Source organism: Mastigoproctus giganteus, chromosome 6 (genome assembly GCF_048544385.1).
Source record: "Mastigoproctus giganteus isolate SK-2022 chromosome 6, ASM4854438v1, whole genome shotgun sequence".
Classification (NCBI taxonomy): Eukaryota; Metazoa; Arthropoda; class Arachnida; order Uropygi; family Thelyphonidae; genus Mastigoproctus; species Mastigoproctus giganteus.
Genome location: NC_143580.1, coordinates 191,836,740 through 191,856,578, shown reverse-complemented (window position 1 = coordinate 191,856,578; position 19,839 = coordinate 191,836,740). Strand labels below are relative to the sequence as shown.

Genomic DNA, 19,839 nt, shown 5'->3' with positions numbered 1-19,839 from the left:
ATTTCCTTTTTGGAAATTGAACTTACCAACTCTCTGCCAAAATTGAAAAAACTTCAAACTCGCGGATTAAAGTATTTATTAATAATAACAGAAAGTAATGTATAACATTCGTATGTAGTTATAATAAAAGTGAAACCTTTTATATCTGAGCAGAATAACGTTAGGCGTGAAATTCGTTTACAACATAACTCAGTGTAATTGCTCCAGTTTACTAGAAACCACTGAATGTTTTACTTAATACATATGGATCATTATAATCTTTATTCTTTTATAAATTAAGTTACTTTCATTAGTCAGACAAAAGGCATACTAGATCAGGGGCGTATTCGGAGGGTGAGCAGAGGGGGCATAACCCCTCTTAACCATGAGTATGTGTTCTTAGGTCTATCTAAAAAAAAAAAAAAAAACACTCAAACCTGGTCGCCATGTCTCCCCCCTCCCCTTACGATGATGCCTGGATACGATAGTGACTAGATTCATGTAACTTAGATATATTTTATGTTTTTACTTATCATTGTACTGAATTCTGGATTTCTTTGAAGTTTAATGAAAACAACGAGTATTACACTTAATTAAAATGCTGCTCAAGTCAGTTATTCTATTTTAATGTTTAATTTATACTCAAATTGCTTTGTAGTATCTATTTTGCAACAGATATTTTTTCTTAAGTTGCAATTGTATTTTAATTATTCTTTGTTATTCTTCATAATTGTTCCAATTGTTTCTATGCACATTAACCCCACAGCCCTTGCAGGTCGCATAGTGCATATAAGCAATGTCCTTCCAACACCGGGTGGTAAAAGTCCGGGTTCGAATCTCGTCAATGAAGCTAGGGTTGCATAGTTCTTTCTTCAAGAAACTCGGATTTTTAGTTCTTTAAACAGGCAAATCGACTACACAGAACACATGCAATTTACAAACATAACACAGAGTGTCCCAAAATTCTGAAAACATAGGAATAGGGAAAAATAAAAAATTATGCAGTGAAGGTTGCTTTTCGGCACTCTTGTCTCAGAGGACAATCTAAGAGACTTTTTGGGACGTTTGCATAAATCAGCGAGGATGGCAGTGGCTGTGTCATCGTCGGGGGTCCATTTCGAAAGTCTACTGGGTAGTTTATCTTCTATGGATCCTGTTTTCCTAAACTTTGCTAACGTAGCTCTGTGTTATTGGCTCGCGGTATGGATTAGGTCTGTTAAATTCTGCGATTTACTACGAAAAGAATTATCTGGACTCGTTCTTCCTTACTCAAAGACATCTTCGGGCTGCAAAAATGAAAATATATGAATTAGTTATTTTTCTCTATGGTTCCAGACTAATGGGACACCCTGTATATACGGTACGGCGCAATATGGTCTAAATCGTTATGCGCCTAAAACCGTATAACAACAACCTACGGTACAGGGTCAATCTTGGATTTCAGGTAGCTCGGGTAGGAGAATTAGTGCTGTGGGGAGGGGGGAAGAAGGATATGCATGTATGTTTTATGTAAAGGCGGCACCCAGAACAAACGTTCAAATCCGTCTCGTATATTTTGCGAAGGTACAGAAAACTGTAAAAAGGGTCAGACATAAGTATAATGTGGGTTTGTGTGTGTGTAACGTCTGTGTTGTGTTCTGAACTCTTGGCTACTTGGAAACAGCAGTCTCCAGGATGGCTCCTCCCAGGCACTCGTCCGCACCACGGGAAGGTGGGCCAGTTCAGTAGTTCATTTACTGTCTCTATTCGAGACTCTAATCCACATAGTGATTCCAAAAGATAGACTATATAGATTCAACTGGGAGGGCCCCACTCCAGAGATTAAAAAAAAAAAAAAAAAAAAAACAATAGTCAGAGCACAAGATGCTACAATGCAATTAGTATAGTACAAGCCTCTTCTCTAATTATTAGCAAAGTCTTGCAGAGATTGGAAAGCGTCACAGTCCTCCAAAAGGAAGCCTTCATTCCCTTGCTCTAATAAATTAACAGAATTCCAAAGAACTATCCTATAATCGTCATAGAGATTACAATCATATAAAATATGCTTCCAGTTTTCTTCCTGGCCACAAATACAAAATTCGTTGTCCTTTAATCCTAACAGAAATAGCTCATTTAAGATCCATGTCCTGTTATCAAAACAGATGTCTTCATACACATGGAGAACCACGCTTGCTTCTCAATGTCCATAAAGCAAGTCACGTCTGATATAAAGTTTTTAGTCACACTTCCAGTCGGGGAACTATCTCATCTCATTTGCCAATGATTAACTAGTAAACTGTAACACCTGACTAGTTCTTTTTTAGGATCCGAGTGCAAATTAAGTTCAATCCTAGGATAGTAATTGAAATCTGTCTTTTCAATCTGCACAAAGACCTCTGTAAATAACATATAAGTCAACTGGCTGAGTTCCTGATAGCACCTGTAACGCTGCAGTCAACACATTTCAATAGACGCGATTCATCGCTAGCAACATAGATCGTTGCACTGTTTTAATAACTTAGCTTGGCTTCTCGTCATGACTGTCCGGTGAAACCACACTCCTACAGCATACGTGACTATTGGCAAGAAAACTGCTTTATAATATAAATGAAGAGTCTTTTTAGATAAGCCCCAGTCTGCTCTTGATATCCGTACGATTGATACTGTAAACTTCTTGACTTTGCACTTGTTTAAATGAGGATAAAAAGACAATCTAAGTATATAATTACTCCCATATATTTATATTTCACGGCATTAATAATTGAGTCCCATTAATTAACTGGGTTAATCTTCAATTTATTTAGAAGGGTCCACTGATAAAGGTCAGATAGTACTGAGTTTGCTCTGCCTTCCAAATTAGCTCTCGACCTTCCTCCTATTACAATTGTAATGTCGTCCTCAAATGCTATTACCTTGCAGTTTTTGAGTTATTTCTATCCATTCATAGATCACCATGTTCCACATCAGAGGCCCAAGTACGAAACCTCTGGACACAGATCTTGTAGCAATGCTATATTTAGAACTAACAATTATTTGTCTTTCTGAGAAATAACTTCTATATAATTGATAAAGTTCATGTGGACATCTAGCTTACCTAAATCTTTGGAGAACAGATTCCCACCATAAAGAGTCGAATGCGCCTTCGAAGTCAATATATATATCTAGCCACTTCATATTTGAAGATAGAATTATTTTCAATATGTGAGACAAAGTCCACTAGTGCATCTTGACCATACCTTCCAAATAACAAATCCATATTGTTTAGACGACTGAATCTCTCTGGCCGTTAATACTGCTGACGTTCGAAGGAACATCAAGCGTTCCAAAATCTTGCCCATATTTGCCAACAATGCGATTGGACGATAAGCCTTTAGATCTACTGCAGGTTTCTGAGGCTTACGAATTAACTTAAGCAATGACAGCTTTCATCTTCTAGGAAATTGTCTCTCAATCAAACGTTTAATCGTATAGTAACAGAATAATATTTGGTGGTATCTTAAAAAATCGTAAAATGAATACATTCTCTAACATTTAGGGTGGTAGAAAATGAAAAGACCTGGGAGTAATTGTGCAGTCAGATATGGAGTTTTCTGAGCAATGCAGACAGGCTGCCAGAGCAGGTCATGGGGTCAATGATATACAGGAAGTTTGCTAGCAGGGAAAAGGCGGTGATTGTCTCTCTGTATAAGACAATGGTCGGGCCACGCCTTGAGTACTGCGTACAGGTCTGGAGGCCTCATTTTAGGAAGGATGTAGATTTGCTTGAGCGTGTACAGAGAAGGGCAACAAGTGAGGGGAATGAAGGGATCCTCTTACCAAGAGAGGGTTAAGTTCTGCAAAATGCAGCAGCTGGAGACCAGGCACCTGCGGGGTGATCTGATTGAGGTGTATAAGGCCTTGAATGGATTGAGTACGCTGAATTCTTATGGGATTCTTCCACTTGTTTAGATTACGATCCTAAGGGGGCATAAATTCAAATGGAGGAAAGACAGCTGTAGAAAAGAAGTGCGGAAATTTTCCTTTAGCCAGCGGGTGGTTAATTACTGGAACAAACTTCCATCTGTCGTTGTGGAAGTTGATAGGTTAAATAAATTTAAGGAGTAACTGGACAAACATTTAGAGGGAATGGTTGTGTGAATTTTTTTTTTTTTTTTGGCTGATGCTACATAAGTTGTTGTTTGTTTTTTTTTAAGAGCATTAGCAACTAAGGCCATATTGCTCCGGGAATATGCGGTGGTCATTCCCTGACCTTTCCGCATCCTCCGTATTTGGTAGTGACGGGTTCGAACCCCGGTCTAATCAAGAAGCGTGTGCTACGCACTGCTGCTCCTTCCCACCTGGCTACGGAGGCGCCATGCTACATAAGCTCATACGCTACCCTTCTACATCACATGCCAGTATTACATATCCATTCCCGGACATTTTTTGACATTGACCTTCTTTAAAACTAAAGTAAGTTCTATCGTGAACAATTCAGAAGCATCATCAGCAACGTATTCCCTGTTGTCAATATGCCGTTGAGCATGGAAAGCAGTATCTTCATCAACGTTGTCCACCGGAAGCAATCTTGTCTAAATTGGGAGAAGGACAACAAAGAGTTCTTCTTGCCTGGATTGAGCATTCCCCTCCCGTTGGGATTTGGCCCTCTTCAGTCCTGGACCCCTATTGCATTTCACCCACTGCCACCATCCTTTATCAGGATAGGCCCTGCTGCAATGTGACAGATAAATACTTGTAAATAGTTCAGAAATAAATATATTTATAAGGATTTGATTGATGGCACCTTCATTCAAAAACCCTGTTCAAAGTACTGGCTCCAAAGTTATTAAGACAATTTCGTGCTGTTATTATGAATCACACTCAAGAAAGACAGTCAATAAAACAACACAAGAATGCGCTAACTTCTGTTACAAATACTGTCATTTGGGAGAAAGATTTCTCGCAAACTTTTGACACAGCCATAACGAGCAGTAACTATGCTAGTCTTGTGCCTTTCTTGTTGACCGAGCTGTCAATACACACCTTCGCTAGCCTATCGCAATAAAAACTCGACAGATATGGTATGGATGGTGTCGCTATATCCTCTTTGAGTCGTGAAGTAATTTCTGAAGCGGATGACACCGATATACAACCTTTCAAAAAAAGGGGGTGGGAGAAGGGTGTAAATTGTTTCAGGACGTAGAGAGACCCATCTACGCAACTCTACACACAGTAGAAGTACATAGTCTATTTCTGGATGTTATACAATCATCAGACCGGACACAATTACCTAAAAAAGGACATGCCTGTTTATTAGTCTCAAGTGATTTTTTTACGCAAGGATTTATTGGAAATAACTCATGTGTATTTTACGTACTTCAAAAGACAAAAGCAGCTAAAATGATTTTTATGCCGTTATCGCCAAATGGAAAATAAACAACCGTAGAAGGCAAAACATCGGTTGGACCAAAGAGGCTGTCACTAAGAGTCTTAAAATAGCTGAAGGGAAACCAGCTGTTGTTTCTGGGCACTTTTCTTAGTAGGATCATTTACTTGCACATGTTACTTAATGAGCTATTTCGGATCTTACTCTTTCCTTAGATGTATTCATTAATTAGATTTACAGCCGCAGTTGGCAGGTTGTGGCATTTTATTAAAACAAGCAAAACACTTAATTCTATTATAAAATATGAAAATTTTCAAGTAGTTAATTAACCTAACATGAGCCTTTTAATTAACTACTTGAAATTATAAGGCTCATATATCGTAGTACAGTCGGTGTTTAGATTACAAAAGCAGTATATAAGGACATGAATTTTGGTCGAGTCACTGCAGCCGCAGTTTAGGCTTTCTTTTACAAGTTTACCCACATTAATTATGTAAGATAACAACTCTTATCTTTTTATTAACTTAGATAACGTTTGGAAGATGTTATCTTTTAAATGAAGCAAATAAATTCGTAGTTATCTCACAGAAACTACTCTAAGTTTCGGCAACTGGCGAGTAGTAAAAAAAAAATTTAAGTGAACCTGTTTTCTCCCTGCCGACCCTAATTCAAGCAGCTGGTAATGCAGCAAAACGAAGTCAAAATTATTTACCCGATATTCTGGATTTATCGATGAAACCGGATACATTCGTTATACAGTATATTGCTGTCTGTGTACAGTCTTGTTTTTTTGGATTTCGTGTTCCAAAACAGCCCAGTCTAAAAGTCTTATAATGATTAATTATAATCTGCTTGGGTCCTTGCATGCCAACTGGCGTTAAGTGCCTAATTAGCGATAAATGCAATTATTGAAAATTCAATTCCTTTTTGAACCTAAGAAAGAGGCGACGTTGATTTTGCTTTTAAAAACTTGCTTAAATAATAAGAAATTCCAATTAAAACTATTGGAGACTGCTTTCTACTTCTTTCAGAAAGGTAGTAATAATGAAGCTTATTTTAATATTTTTCCAAGATAGCAGTTCGATATAAAAACATCCCCTTATACAGAAACTCTCCACATACACTCTCCTGTTAATAATCTTCAGACATCTGCATTTACTTATAAAATTGATAAGGTATGCCGAAACTAATTAGCAAAACTAATAACGTGTGCTGAAACCTTTAGCCATTATGACAGTCTCTAGTCTCCGTGGAACAACACTCTCCACCAGTTTTTGTAAATGTCCTCTGATATTTTCCACCTGGTTCAGCTGTGTTTATTGGGCAGTCTCTCTTCCCACGCACCCGACGATTCAATTCATCCCAGAGGGTCTCTATAGGAATGAGGTCAGTGCTCTCGGCTGGTCAGTTCAACTTTTCAATTCCTATGATCTCAAGCCAGTCCGCCACAAACGCCAGCAGTATGACGTGCAAAGTTGTGCTGCAATACAGGTAAGGGCCTTCCCCGACGTACTGCCGCAACAGGTAATGCATTATTATGCAGGACGTCTAGACAGACCTCAGTTTTTCTTTTTTTTCAAAACAACCAATGGTCCCAGAACAAACAGTGAAAAACAGCTCCAAACCATCATGCTATCTCCGCCAATTTCATTGTCAGGACGGCAAAAAGCTTTCTTCGAGCATCCGCCACAACCATGTAGGACCGTCAGACTGGTAGACCAGATACCATGATTTGTCACTCCAAAGCATAGCTTTCCATTGGTCTACGGTCCAAGAACGGCAGACCTTACACCAAGGTAAACGGCGTCTGGCCTTAGTTGGGGTGATTAGTGGCTTGTGGACGGCTGCTCAACCATTGTAACGCATATCATGCAGCGTCCAACGAAGTGTACTGGTGATAACATGTTTCCCAATCGTCTCACCGAGGGCCTTGTGTGCTGTGACAACGTCGACGATTCTTTACAGGGCTATTCTGTCACGTTCTGTCCTCTTCAGCGGTTTTCCGAATCGTTTCAGCAGTAGTCCACTTCCATTTGCAGATCATATCACCAATCGTCGATCTAGGAATCTTCAGTACCGTTGAAATATCACGTACAGATCGAGGGCTTATGTGGAACCCTTTTTCATTCCGCAATGGAAGCCTGTTAATTCCGTCGATCGCGGGATCTTGCATTCACAATCGTAATACTGTCTCCTCAAAGTCTAAGAGCATATTTATAGATGTGTCTGACACGTGATGCTTGGGTAGGAAGTGACCAACTATCAACGGAGGGGTGTCCGGATATCTATGATAGGGCAGTGTATAGTGTAAATTTGGTTTATCAGATACTGTGAACGGAAAAGTTCTGAAAGTGCATAATTCGATTTCATAACAATTCATAATTCGAGTCATCTGGTTTCAAGATGGCGGTTCGAAACAAAACATCTCCTTCAGGGTACTTTATCATTCCTATGAGAGGTACGTAAAATTTGGTTTGGTTTTGGACAGCAAGCGCAAAATTTATTAGAGAAGACACTCAAACATGATAATCTCATAAGCTCACTTCCCAATTTTAGGGCGCCTCCGTAGCCAGGTGGGCAGGAGCAGCAGTGCGTAGCACGCGCTTCTTGATTAGACCGAGGTTCGAGCCCGTGACCACCAAACACGGAGGATGCGGAAAGGTCAGGGAATGACCACCGCATATCACAGGAGCAATATGGCCTTAGTTGCTAATGCTTCTAAAAAAAAACCCCAATTTTAGATAGTTATCTAAAAATAAATGACAGCCAGAGAGCAGCTGGCGCCTTGTTTATGATGTATAGTAATTTCACATCACTTATGCAAGTCTAATGGTGTGACCAAAACTCTCGGAAAATAAATTCAGTTTGGGTCGACCTGTAATCGGTGCTCGGAGAATTTTAAGAACAATTACAGTTTCGAAATATCGGCCTTCACCGCTATTCCGAAAAGGAAACTGTTTATGTTAGAAGTACATTATGTTCGTGTAATATACTTCTTGGGAAGGCCTAAAGAAATCGCACCGGACTAGATCCGAATACACTGTCAACCTCGGCGAGACAGTTCATTCCAGTTATCGACAACATGGTGACCAAATGTAAACTTCCTGAAGTCTAATTTATTAGGTTTCTCCGATAGCTATAGTTTATATTCATGCCCCATGGTTTTTGTATCCCATTTCATTGTTAAAATTCCCCCAAACACACGGTGTTATCACCAGAACAGATTATTAAAAAACTTCATTCTATTCCACTCTTCACTTGAAACGTGTATGGATATTTATCGCTCACAAAGCTCCACACACGTTTGTCTTTGTTCGCCAATGAGATCATTGGGTACCCACTCTTGCACCAGTCGCCCCATGTTCAGTTCAACAGAAACAATGTTTAAGAAAGGCACATTCAGATGATCAGACAATTCCCGCAGTGTGGGCCTTATTTCCTTCTTCAAAAACTGTTTCGCTTGTTTTCCGTTCAAATTTATAACAGCTGAGTCGGTCTGCCGCGCCAAGGTTTATCCTTGAACGTAATCATATCGTTAAAATGCCTCCACTACCTGAATATCGATGACCTACTTAATGCATTCAGTCCCTGAGCTTGATAGATAAACTCCGTCACCTGGCCACTTTTTCCCAGTTTCGCAAAATTCAAACAAGCATTTTCGTCTAAGAGTATACGAAATATTGTTTGCGTCCTCGCATATTTTACCTTTCTATGTGACTGTAAACATAAACAACCAGGTTTAATGGCAAAAGGCACTGCAACATTACATGCCCTGTCGCACATTGGAGCGCTGCATCTGGTGAGTCTCAGAAAATTTTTAAAACAACTCACGTAATATGTAATAAGAATGATTTAAGTTCACCTATGTATACAATTCACGTTTTTTAAAGTTTCTGACAGTCCGTGTTTTGTTCAATATTAATTTGTATAAAGATCCTGGTGGAACTTATTAAATAAAGCAGACAAAAAAATGAGATTACCACCCAAGAGTATTTTTCCCCCCGAAAATCACATCAAATTTAACATAAAGTAGCTGAATATAGGTGAATTTATTCCAACGATGAATTTATTCCAACATGCATCGCCCATCTTCTCAATCGTTCAACTACCCATACACGGTACTAAACTACTATAGGTTCATAGAGCTTTTGTGTTTGGGGTTATTATAAAAAAAAAACTGTATTTTTTTTAATAAGGAGACTCAGCCAGGTGCTTTCTCAGAGGTCCGAAGAGAAGGAAATCACTTAGTGCGAGATCACAACTGTGTGGCGGATGTTCCACAATATCCGTGATTATAATGTGAATATTGAACGCTATTGTCACACACTGGATCAGGCCTGGGCTGCTACGTGAAGGCAACATTTGCTGCATGTTAACGCCAAACCATAGCCTGATCGAATGGCAGTAGCGCTTAGCATCATTATCCCAGTTAAGGAAATCAACAAGCATCCTTGTGGTTCTAGAACAATGCTGCCATGATCATTTTGTTGGATTACTTTGCAGGTTTACTTAACTTAATTTAGTGCGCCTGTCTTTTATGATTAAGGCGCCTGCGCGAAAAACATTGCCATGAGTGGTAGAGGGTCTTAGGAGTTTGGATAGCTACTCATCTCGAAAGAGCCCTGCCATTAGCAGGGCCACTAAATCTATTTCCGTGACATGATTTGGTTCGTACACATCCACAAGCTGCTGATGAATCGTCACACTGCACACACCAATGGTTTACCATGTTTTCAGTAGTTGTCATATTGCAACTAATGGCGTAGCCATGCGAGATGCAAGTGATGCAATCTCGTACAAAGAAATCGACGATGTACAAGTTCCCCTTACCTGGTCAAACCAGCTGAAAAACAAGTTCTGCCACCTACGATGTGCTCTTACATTATTTTTTGAGATACTCTCCTATCTTTGATGTATAGGACAACTCAGTAAACAAAATTTACGGTATAGTGTCTCTTTATTTAAAAAGCACTTCGTAATATCCTTTAGTAAATCTACCAAATAAAATAAATTTTTACAAATATTTTAGAATCCAGATAGCGCGTAATCCAAAGGAGTTTAGTGCTTTCTTTTCATTTTTCTTCTTAAGCAAAAATAGTTCGGCATATTTATCAAGATAACAGCGTGTTACTACTTGAATTTATTGTAATTACGTGGCTGATCTGTTCTCCTAAAATGTCTACATGCCAGTATTTATGATATTATTTTTCTCCTTTTCTTAGAAACTATTAGCGAGGAGCATTAATCGTGTAAAATTGCTGAGGTGTTTTCGCAAGTACTCATCAAACACTTAGCATGTCTTTTCAGGTATTATAAACAATTTTGCAATGTCAATATTTTCGGAGTTTCGCCTGCACAAGTTCTGAAACTACTTACCTGCACTTCGTCATAACAGGTAATTTAAAGTAAACATACTGGATATATTGAGTAATATAAAGGAGTTACGGTAAAAAGTGGGTCGCGAATGCTTGTATGGAATAATAATAAATGATTTAGTGTATATTACAATTTAGCTTACCCTAGGAAAGATTGCTACAAATAACAAGTACCAGTATTGTAAAATATATATTTTGAAGACTAAATGCACAAGGCATAATACGCAATAGTTTACCCATAAGTAGTGTAAAGGCATCGTTTGATTTTATCTCATATTGTGGCTACCTTCATAACGAGACACCAGGTATTGCACTACTTCGAATAAACAACGCTTCTCTAATAGAGAAGACTACTGTTATTTATTCTCAGTGGGCAGGCAGGTACCCTGGTAATGCAAACGTGACATCACGGTTGCGAAGTTTCCTCTATTAGTAGTCTCCTCTATTAGAGAAGCGTTGTTTATTTGAAGTATTGCAATACCCGGTATCTCGTTGTGAAAGTAGCCATAATATGAGATAAAATCAAACGATGCCTTTACACTACTTATGTAGTTAAACTTATGAGTAAACTATGGTGCATTTTCACCAATATTATATATATGTAAAATGTATAATATGTCACGTGATAACTGATAGTTTCTTTTATGTAACTTTGAGAGGATAACTCCGAGTTGAAAATGATAATGCAATATGTGCTACAAATATTCTTTTTCTTTGCTATGGCGGTATAAAGAGTTTGTGACTCATGGTAGGAATGTATGCCGCAGGATGAAGAAAATAATTCTTGTTTATTCCTACAATGTGTATAAAAACTACAGAAAAAATTAAATCAGGATTTCGAAAAAGCAAGTCTAAAACCCAGGTTTCTTCAGGTTTCCGACAACGCTGTGTCCCTTCATCTTGCAATGAATGTCAGTCTCATGGTGTACTTTTTGGATATATACCATGATATTCCAGGTTCCCATGGTAGAAACCCATGAATTTCTGACCTGTTAAACGCGCCAACCACGATTTATATTTTCGCCTAGTCCAGTGATCCTCGTGGGTATCAATCGTGACCCTCGTGGGTGGCTATCGTCCCACACCGAGTGGAAAAGGAATGAGTTCGAATCAGGTCAACAGTGCGAGGAATTTTTGTGGCCTTTTTTCACAATGCAGCTGAGTTAGTTGATTCTCAGGCGAGACTTGTATGGTTTTATCTTACGAAAACTGGGGTTTTCACCCAGCAAACCGACCGGAAAATACATGCAGTTATAGACACAATATATTGATACCTCATAAGCCTTAGGCGCGTAATGCGCATATAACCTAACTCTAGTCCAGGTTGGGGAGTTTCCACTAATGGAATACGAAGACATTTCAAGTGGGTGCCGGTATGGTAATACTATATATAATTTTTATTCTCATGAGAACTTGAAATTTAGCTGTTACGTGAAAACAAGAAATATTTCCCGTCTGGTCCAAATCACTATTAAAAGTGATAGTTACATATGGCAAAAAAGGACATTCCTTAGAATGTGGACAAAGGTATTATGTAAGCTGAGCCATGCAGCTAGCACGTAAGAACTGATCAGATACGCTACCAAGAAACAGACAACAAGCACCCAGATGGGAAACTGCTACTAGTGTTTCTAGACAACTATCACGTGTGAGCTTTTTCCAGTTTACGTGACGATATTACAGACATATAAAATTGATGAACAGCGTTACAAACTTTGCACTGGCATTACGCAAAGACAATATTGATGATGATCCATTCTTACACGAAATTTTAAATTCAGAGTTATGACCAGCTCCTAACCCAAAGAAATACACTTAACTGAGAATCACCTAGTACTGTAAGAAGTGTGTTTGAAATTAAGTAAATACAAAGTAGTTTATAGTAAAAAAAATATATGTACATATTTCTAGATACAGGCGCAAGTAACGGCATATCTATTATTTAATACAGATGGGGTGGCGATCTATCTTCTCCAAATTCTTTAGCGCAAAGATGTTTTATGTGTAAACACTTTGACGACACCTACTAAATTTCGAGCAGCTAGAACTGAAATCACTAACGATGTAATTTATGCTCACGCCCGCTACTTACTCTACGGAATCAATGTTAGTGACAAATAGTATACACACGCCCGCTGCTTACTCTACCGAATCAATATTTGGAAGAGGTTAGGCCAATAGCCTAATTACCTATTTGATTGTAGCCATTTATTTGTTGAACAGTATGATTGCAACAATACAAGTATTTGTATTGTTACAATCATATTATCGTGTTGGATCATGTTACTCTGTCACGTTTTGTCGCAAATTACACATGCAGCTCTAGGAGATCTGCAAGAAACGACAGTATGCACGCATAATCAGCTATCGAAACTATGACTTGGCTCAGAATCTCAACGAGTACAAGCGCGAGAGATGGTAACGCTGCACATTCCATTTCGCAATGAGGAAACAGAGATACTGTCAGAGATGAAATATGTCAAGGTCTACGATAACAATGAAGAGCTCATACTAGATCGTAAATTGTATGAATCGGACTTGGACATTCGCAAAACGATTGATATATGTAAGACGACGTGTCAAGACAACGACGACGTTAACCCTGACGAAGCATGCGGTAATGATCTGCATAGCCTTGTAACGCGACTGTGAGAAGAAGACCCCTTTCGAAACTTTTAAAATCATCCAAACAGCGAGATGAATGAGGATCTAAAGCTCAACAGACCCAGTAGTAAATTTAATCTGTCACGATTTTGCAACGGGAAATGGCGTTATTTGACGTCATTTCCGTTTCATAACAAAGAAAAACGGAGAGGAGATCGCTCAAAGGATCATGGGAAGTGATCTTGGATATGCTCAGAGCTGGCATAAGCCAGCTCTGAGCATATTCAAGGTCATTACATTACATGCGCTTCCACTTTACCAATTGAAGCGCAAGTAATGTAGACGTTACATTATCCGTCTGCATTACTGAAGCGGTAGGCGAATCATAAACGTTTTTCTGCAACCAGTTAGTCCGAAATTTAGTAGGTGCCGCCAAAGATGTTTACACATCAAAAATGAAAACTACTACACCTCTAACAACATGACAGTTCTGATTTTCGACACGTTTAATAACTAACAAACACACGAACATTACGTTAATAATGCCCATAGGTGGGACATTACTACGCAAAACTAATACAATCGTATCCCATTTATACGGATTAGTAGAAATTCGCTTAAAGCACAATGTCGTGAAATTTGTTTACTCTATTACAATCAGGACGATAAAGGATTCAGAAAAAAAAAATAAAATAATAAAATTAGAGAAATATAAATATATACGTAGAAACCGTAATCTACATTCTCATTCATATGGGAGATTTTAATATTTACAGTGCTAAGTGAACTTAGTGAAATAACCTCTCATGTTAGCAAGAGAAGTTATTATTTCACCAATGTTCCTAAGTGTCTTGAAAAAAAGTTCATCTATAGACGTGGCATAAAGAATTGGCAGCAGGTGGAAGGAAATCCACTGAGTAGATACTTGAAAAGGAATTTACTCAGTAAAAACCCTACCTGCATAGCAAGTTCGGTTTCCTGGTAATAATAAAAAACCACTTGTTTCAATAACACATAAATTATAAATTGTAAACAAATTCCGCAAATTTTCTTCCCTACACTAAAACTGACCAAACAAATATTTGGACAGATTCAGAAGATAAAAATAAAAATAACCCGTTTAGAGCAATCGGTTCTAGAGAACTATGTTACATTAATGACACGATTCGTTTGAAAGACTTCAAGCCTATGATTCAAATCAGATAGATATATATAGCTCAAATCATAACTTCTAGAATTAACCCCCACTCCCCTAAACGCGCGCACGCACACACACACTGGAGCCATTCATCCTAGCCACGTTAGGTTTGTCAATATGTTAAGAAAGTTTGAAAAGAACCACCTGCCTGATTACACTGGTTCTCAAAACTTCTCGAGCAACACATTTTTCACATTGACAAGCAATGAAGAATGGATTATCATATACTCAAAAGAATATGCTGATTTCGCGTATGCAAATTAGTGTGGCTATGACTCCCTGGGGACGTAGTCATTGACGCAGCTTATCTAGCAGCCTAACCCTATAAGGGAACGAGCAGAAAAGGTAGTTTAGTCCTAGTCCGGCGAACAAACCAGTCACGTAAGAGTAATCAATATGTTAAGAAAGTCTGAAAAGAACCACCTGGCTGATTGAGCTGGAGAGGCATTGAAAGGCTTTGTGGACTGGTCATCATTAAGCAGTTATAGACAGACAGCTCAGTGTTACTCATGCAGTTGTCAAAACTTTGAAGAAGGGTACAAGAGACAGAGACTAGTCTCGGTGAAGGTAGACTGAGGACAACAACCATAAATAAAGACAAATACCTTTAAATTACTGGTACGAAGAAGCAGGATGACAATCTCGAGGGAGCAAGAGACAATATTCCTTCGATAACATCAGTGAGAAAGGACACCTACTGGGCAGCGTGATGATTTAGGACGGTGTCTTTCACTGGAAGTACAGACCTGTATATGCTTTCAAGTGATACATTGCCTAATTTAAGTACAGAGATGGCATCCTGGCTCCTTATGCGATTAAATAAGGGACAATTTCATCTTAGAGGATGATAATGGCCGACCACATCAGAATAAATTCGTTAACCGCTATCAGTTATTATCCATATGGACTATCTAGCGACGTTGTCCTCACCCCATTGAAATTATTTATAATTTCCTTTTTACTTGTAATAATCATTAAACACCATCTAATTACAAAGTTGCAGTCGAATATTTTTCAGTATTCCTACGATAAGTTCCGCTTTGTGACCATTGCCTATGTTTTGGAAATCAGTATATCTGTAAACCAGTGAGGACTAGAACAATTAGGCCCTCAGTCAACTCTAGCGATGTGATGACAAGCGTGAAATGGTGAAGGGTGAAATACTTGCTAAAGTATCAAAAATAAAACCAATTCTGAATGTTTTTTTTTTCCACCATGTTTTCGTTTAATTAGATAGCTACGTTAGATTCCCAGTTTATTAAAAAAACTTGAATAATTGCCTATCAACTGGGTGAAGTAATTTCTACTAAGCGACTGCATCATAAATTTTCGTTCCCCTGTCTTCTAAGTTAATCATGGTTTAACTTTATGTGTCGCGATTCTGATGAATTAACATTCCATTCTAGGAAACGTTAATGGCTCAAATGTGTGGTTTTACCTCACAATAAATTTCATCTAACAGGTACAGTGAGTACTATAAATAACAGGAAACGTTTCGAATTGCCTGTAACCGAGAGATAATAGCCACTACTCAGGCAGCACTTCATTTTGGTAATTCACACGGCAATGCCTTTAAATTACTATAAGGGAACTCCCTTCTGCATGTCTGCGGGGACTTTAGTATAGAATTATGGTGGCAATATATATTATTCGAACAAGGTAATGGTAATAGTGCAAAAAATTGCATTAAATGACAACGAATTTTTTATTCAAAAATCCTAAAATATTCATTGCTAATTTTACAATTGTTAATAAAAATTATTATCGAACAAAAACACTATACTCGATGGGATAAAAACCCAAGTGACACTAAAATCGACCCAAGGAAGCTGCAAGACTGTTACCTTGAGAACGACAAAGATCATTGGCAATTAAATAACCAGCATGGGAGTAAATTAAAAAAACAAACGGAAAACATCTCATAACGGAATATTGATCATGCTTGAAGCATTTTAAGTTTCTAAACAAAACATGATCAAAAAAACAAATCTTATGGGTTGCAGTTAATAAATGAAATTACAGCAATGATCTTGAAATTTTAAAAAAGTCGAATTTTTTGATGTTTCTTAGTTCCCTGGCAAAAAAAAAAAAAAAAAAAAAAAAAAGAAAAAGAAAAAAAAGTACAATGGTCGGAGCTATTTTGACAGGAATTCGTGTGGTCGCATTGCTTTTTCTCTTGCCAGCGAAAAAACATTAGATGTACAAGCGATATCACCGGAAAAAAGTTTAAAATTAACTCGAGTTTAGTAAGAATTGATATACGAAAGGAATGAATTATTCCTTAATTAATCATTACACTAATGAATATTGCATGCAGCTTACGAAGTCTGGAACTAAGGGTACAGAGGAATAAATTTTCATTGTTCTCAAAAGTAGTTCTCCAAACTACTTTTGGAGCTTATGAGAAATGAATGTCACTGGTCAATTCTTTTTTAATGGCACTGTGAAAGAATAGATTTATGTGCAGAAACCAAGAGAAAAGTTAATGCTACAGTTTGATAAATTTGGAGGCAAACCAGACTACTCGAAGTTCGTGAAAGACAGTGCTTGCTACAGTATACATTCCCATTAATCACGAGCTAGATGAACACACTATTAGAAGGAGAGGGGTGCATTGGAGTGGCACCGAAATCACTAGATTTAAATTAATTGGAATGTTCCTTGAGGACTACGTAGTAATAAGTTTACACTGTGAAAAATATCTCACAACTAATTTCCGGCAACGAACTGAAGTCTCCATATCCATCAACGCAGATACGATTATTACTCATTTTGAATTTATTGTAAAAAAAAAAAAAAAAAGAATTCTGTTCGTGAGTGTCCAGACTTTTCGTAAATCCTGTATAATTATATTACTGGTGTAATTTAAGTCTTTTTAACGCCAGTTACTGTATAGATATTTATGTGTAAATGGAAGTGATATGTGACGTATCCGAGTGGTTTCCAATTTAATTCGAATACAAATAGGAACTTTGTTTTTTAATAATGTATCATATTTGTCATTACTTCAGGTTGTGCTTTTTTTTTTTTTACCTTTCTGTTGTTCTCTATTAATCAGGCACATGTAACTGTTTGTCGCAATAAAATTAAAAGCAAAAACAAAGATTCTAATCTTAAAATAAATGCTTAACTATGCTTGAAATTTAAATGTATCTCTGTATTCTTAAAGATATATAAAACGACGTAGAGAGAGAATTGTGTTTAGCTTGACTGCTGGTGCATCTTGTGCGAAATCGGAATTTGGGTGACAGCCAAAAACCGGAGTAGGTCAAACAGTTTCTTTCAAAGTGTCTTACATTGGTAGAAGTTTGGATACTTTTCTGTTAGGCGCAATGAACAAAAATCATGACCATCTCTAATGGGCTCCGCCAACTACCCACATCTTCAATTATCATATAAAATTTTCTGCAATGACATAAAATTTTGCGAAGTTTATCAAGAAACTATTTTGAAATTTTTTTCTTGTTTAAAGCTGGAGCTCGTATAATTCTATCAAGAAGGTAATATGTTAGTGCTTATTGGAAAACCATCAAGTCTAAGTTTTTAACTGACATTACTAAATTTTTTTTCGCAGAAGTGCTATTCCTGTTATCACTGACGCAAAAAGTTAAGCATAAAGCACATTATGACATTTATGAGTATTTTTGTAACACTTCTATCCTCAATAGCATGAGAAAATTTATTAAAGCTATACACATACATATGTAAAAGAGGGTGCGCAATTATCACACATGACTATCCGCCTAACCACAGATGCCTTATGATAGTGACAAACCCTATCTCAAGGTGACCAAGAATTTTTAATGTACGTTCGGTACAGATAATAATTATCATGAAAGTAGGTTCCATTAAAAATTTCAGACCGGATATCCAGTTTTTCTGTTGTTGGTTTTTTAGGCGCATCAGCGACTTAAGCTATTTTGCGCCAATGTGTATTATACTCTCTGGCAAAAAAATTAGAAACCATTTGAAATTGGCATCAACAGATGGTGATCTTTCTGATTTTTAGAAAAGTTTTATTGTTGTAGGACGTTTAGGAGCTATAATCAAGAAAAGGAAGGAAATCACTGGTGTGTCGGAAGCACTCATCTCAAAAGTAAACAAAAAGTGAAAAACGACGGGTTAATGCAACTCTCATAAGAAGAAACGTAGCAGAAAGTTGATACTCCACGAACAAGGCTGTAGGAATTTAAATAGAAATGTGTGTCAGAATAAAAGGTCCACTGTGCAGCAACTTCCCGAACAATTCAATTTAGGCAAATACCCGTTTTCAAACGAATTATGCGGTGGGAGTCGAAGAATCTGGATTTGGTAGTCGTGTATCCATAAAGCAACTTCTTTCTGTAAAAAAAAATCGAAAGATTCGACTGAGGTGGTAAAGTCAACAAAAAGACTGGACTGTGGAAAAGAGGAAAAAGATCATCTAGTCTGACGAGATTTACTTTTTTGCACCAATTGTAGGGTGAAATTGTGGCGTGCACCTCATGAAGCCATGCACCCAGACCGTCTCCTATCCACCGCTCAAGCGGCTGAAAGTGGTATCATGGTATGAGTTATGTTCTGTTGGTACGAACTAGGTCCGACCGTTAGAAGGTTGTGTTACCTCCAATGAATATCTTCCTGTCATATCGAACCAACTTCCACTCTGCCATGTTGCATTTTTAACCAGATTGTGATGGATGCCTCCAAGACGACAAGGCAACTATCTACCACGCAAAAACTGCATTTTAATGGTTCAAGGAACATTCCTGAGATTGTTCTCAGGAATCTTGGCCGCCTAATTCAGCAGATCTGAATCCAATTGAGAATTTCTCGGATATGTTGGAAAGGGCAGTTCGGTTTCCTAGTTCTCTATCGACCACAATACAGCAGCTGACGAATATCCTGACGGACTCCCTCAGACAGTCAGTGGAATCCATGCCATGACGTATCCAGGATGTATATCGGGCAAAAGGTGGTCATAATAGATATTGAATAAAGGTTTCTGATTTTTTGGCAGTGAGTTTATGTCTTTACAAGTGTGTGTTTAGGGGCCGATATGCATGTTGTGCATATCGGCCCCTAACTGGCTGATACTAAGTGGTCGTATTTCGAAATGTATTAAATATTTTAAGAGAAAAAAAACTTTCATTCACATACTGATTGGAATTAGTGGGATTAATACGAATAAACTATACTACTGTTTCCCCTTGAAGTGTGTGATTTGTCTGAAGTTTAAATCGTACAGGTATACAACTTACAGAAGACATATCCATCCCCGACTAGGGTTTAAAAAGACAAGTGAGTTCTTCAAAATGAATAAAATATTTATTACTTGAATATGTTACATATATAAAATC

At 37.8% G+C, this 19,839-nt stretch overlaps 1 protein-coding gene across 1 annotated transcript in view; it reads right to left on the bottom strand.

Moving 5' to 3' along the window:
• The window catches only part of LOC150084836 (1-phosphatidylinositol 4,5-bisphosphate phosphodiesterase classes I and II-like), a 932,481-nt gene that overhangs the window by 327,872 nt on the left and 584,770 nt on the right, over positions 1–19,839 (bottom strand). The window lies entirely within an intron of this gene.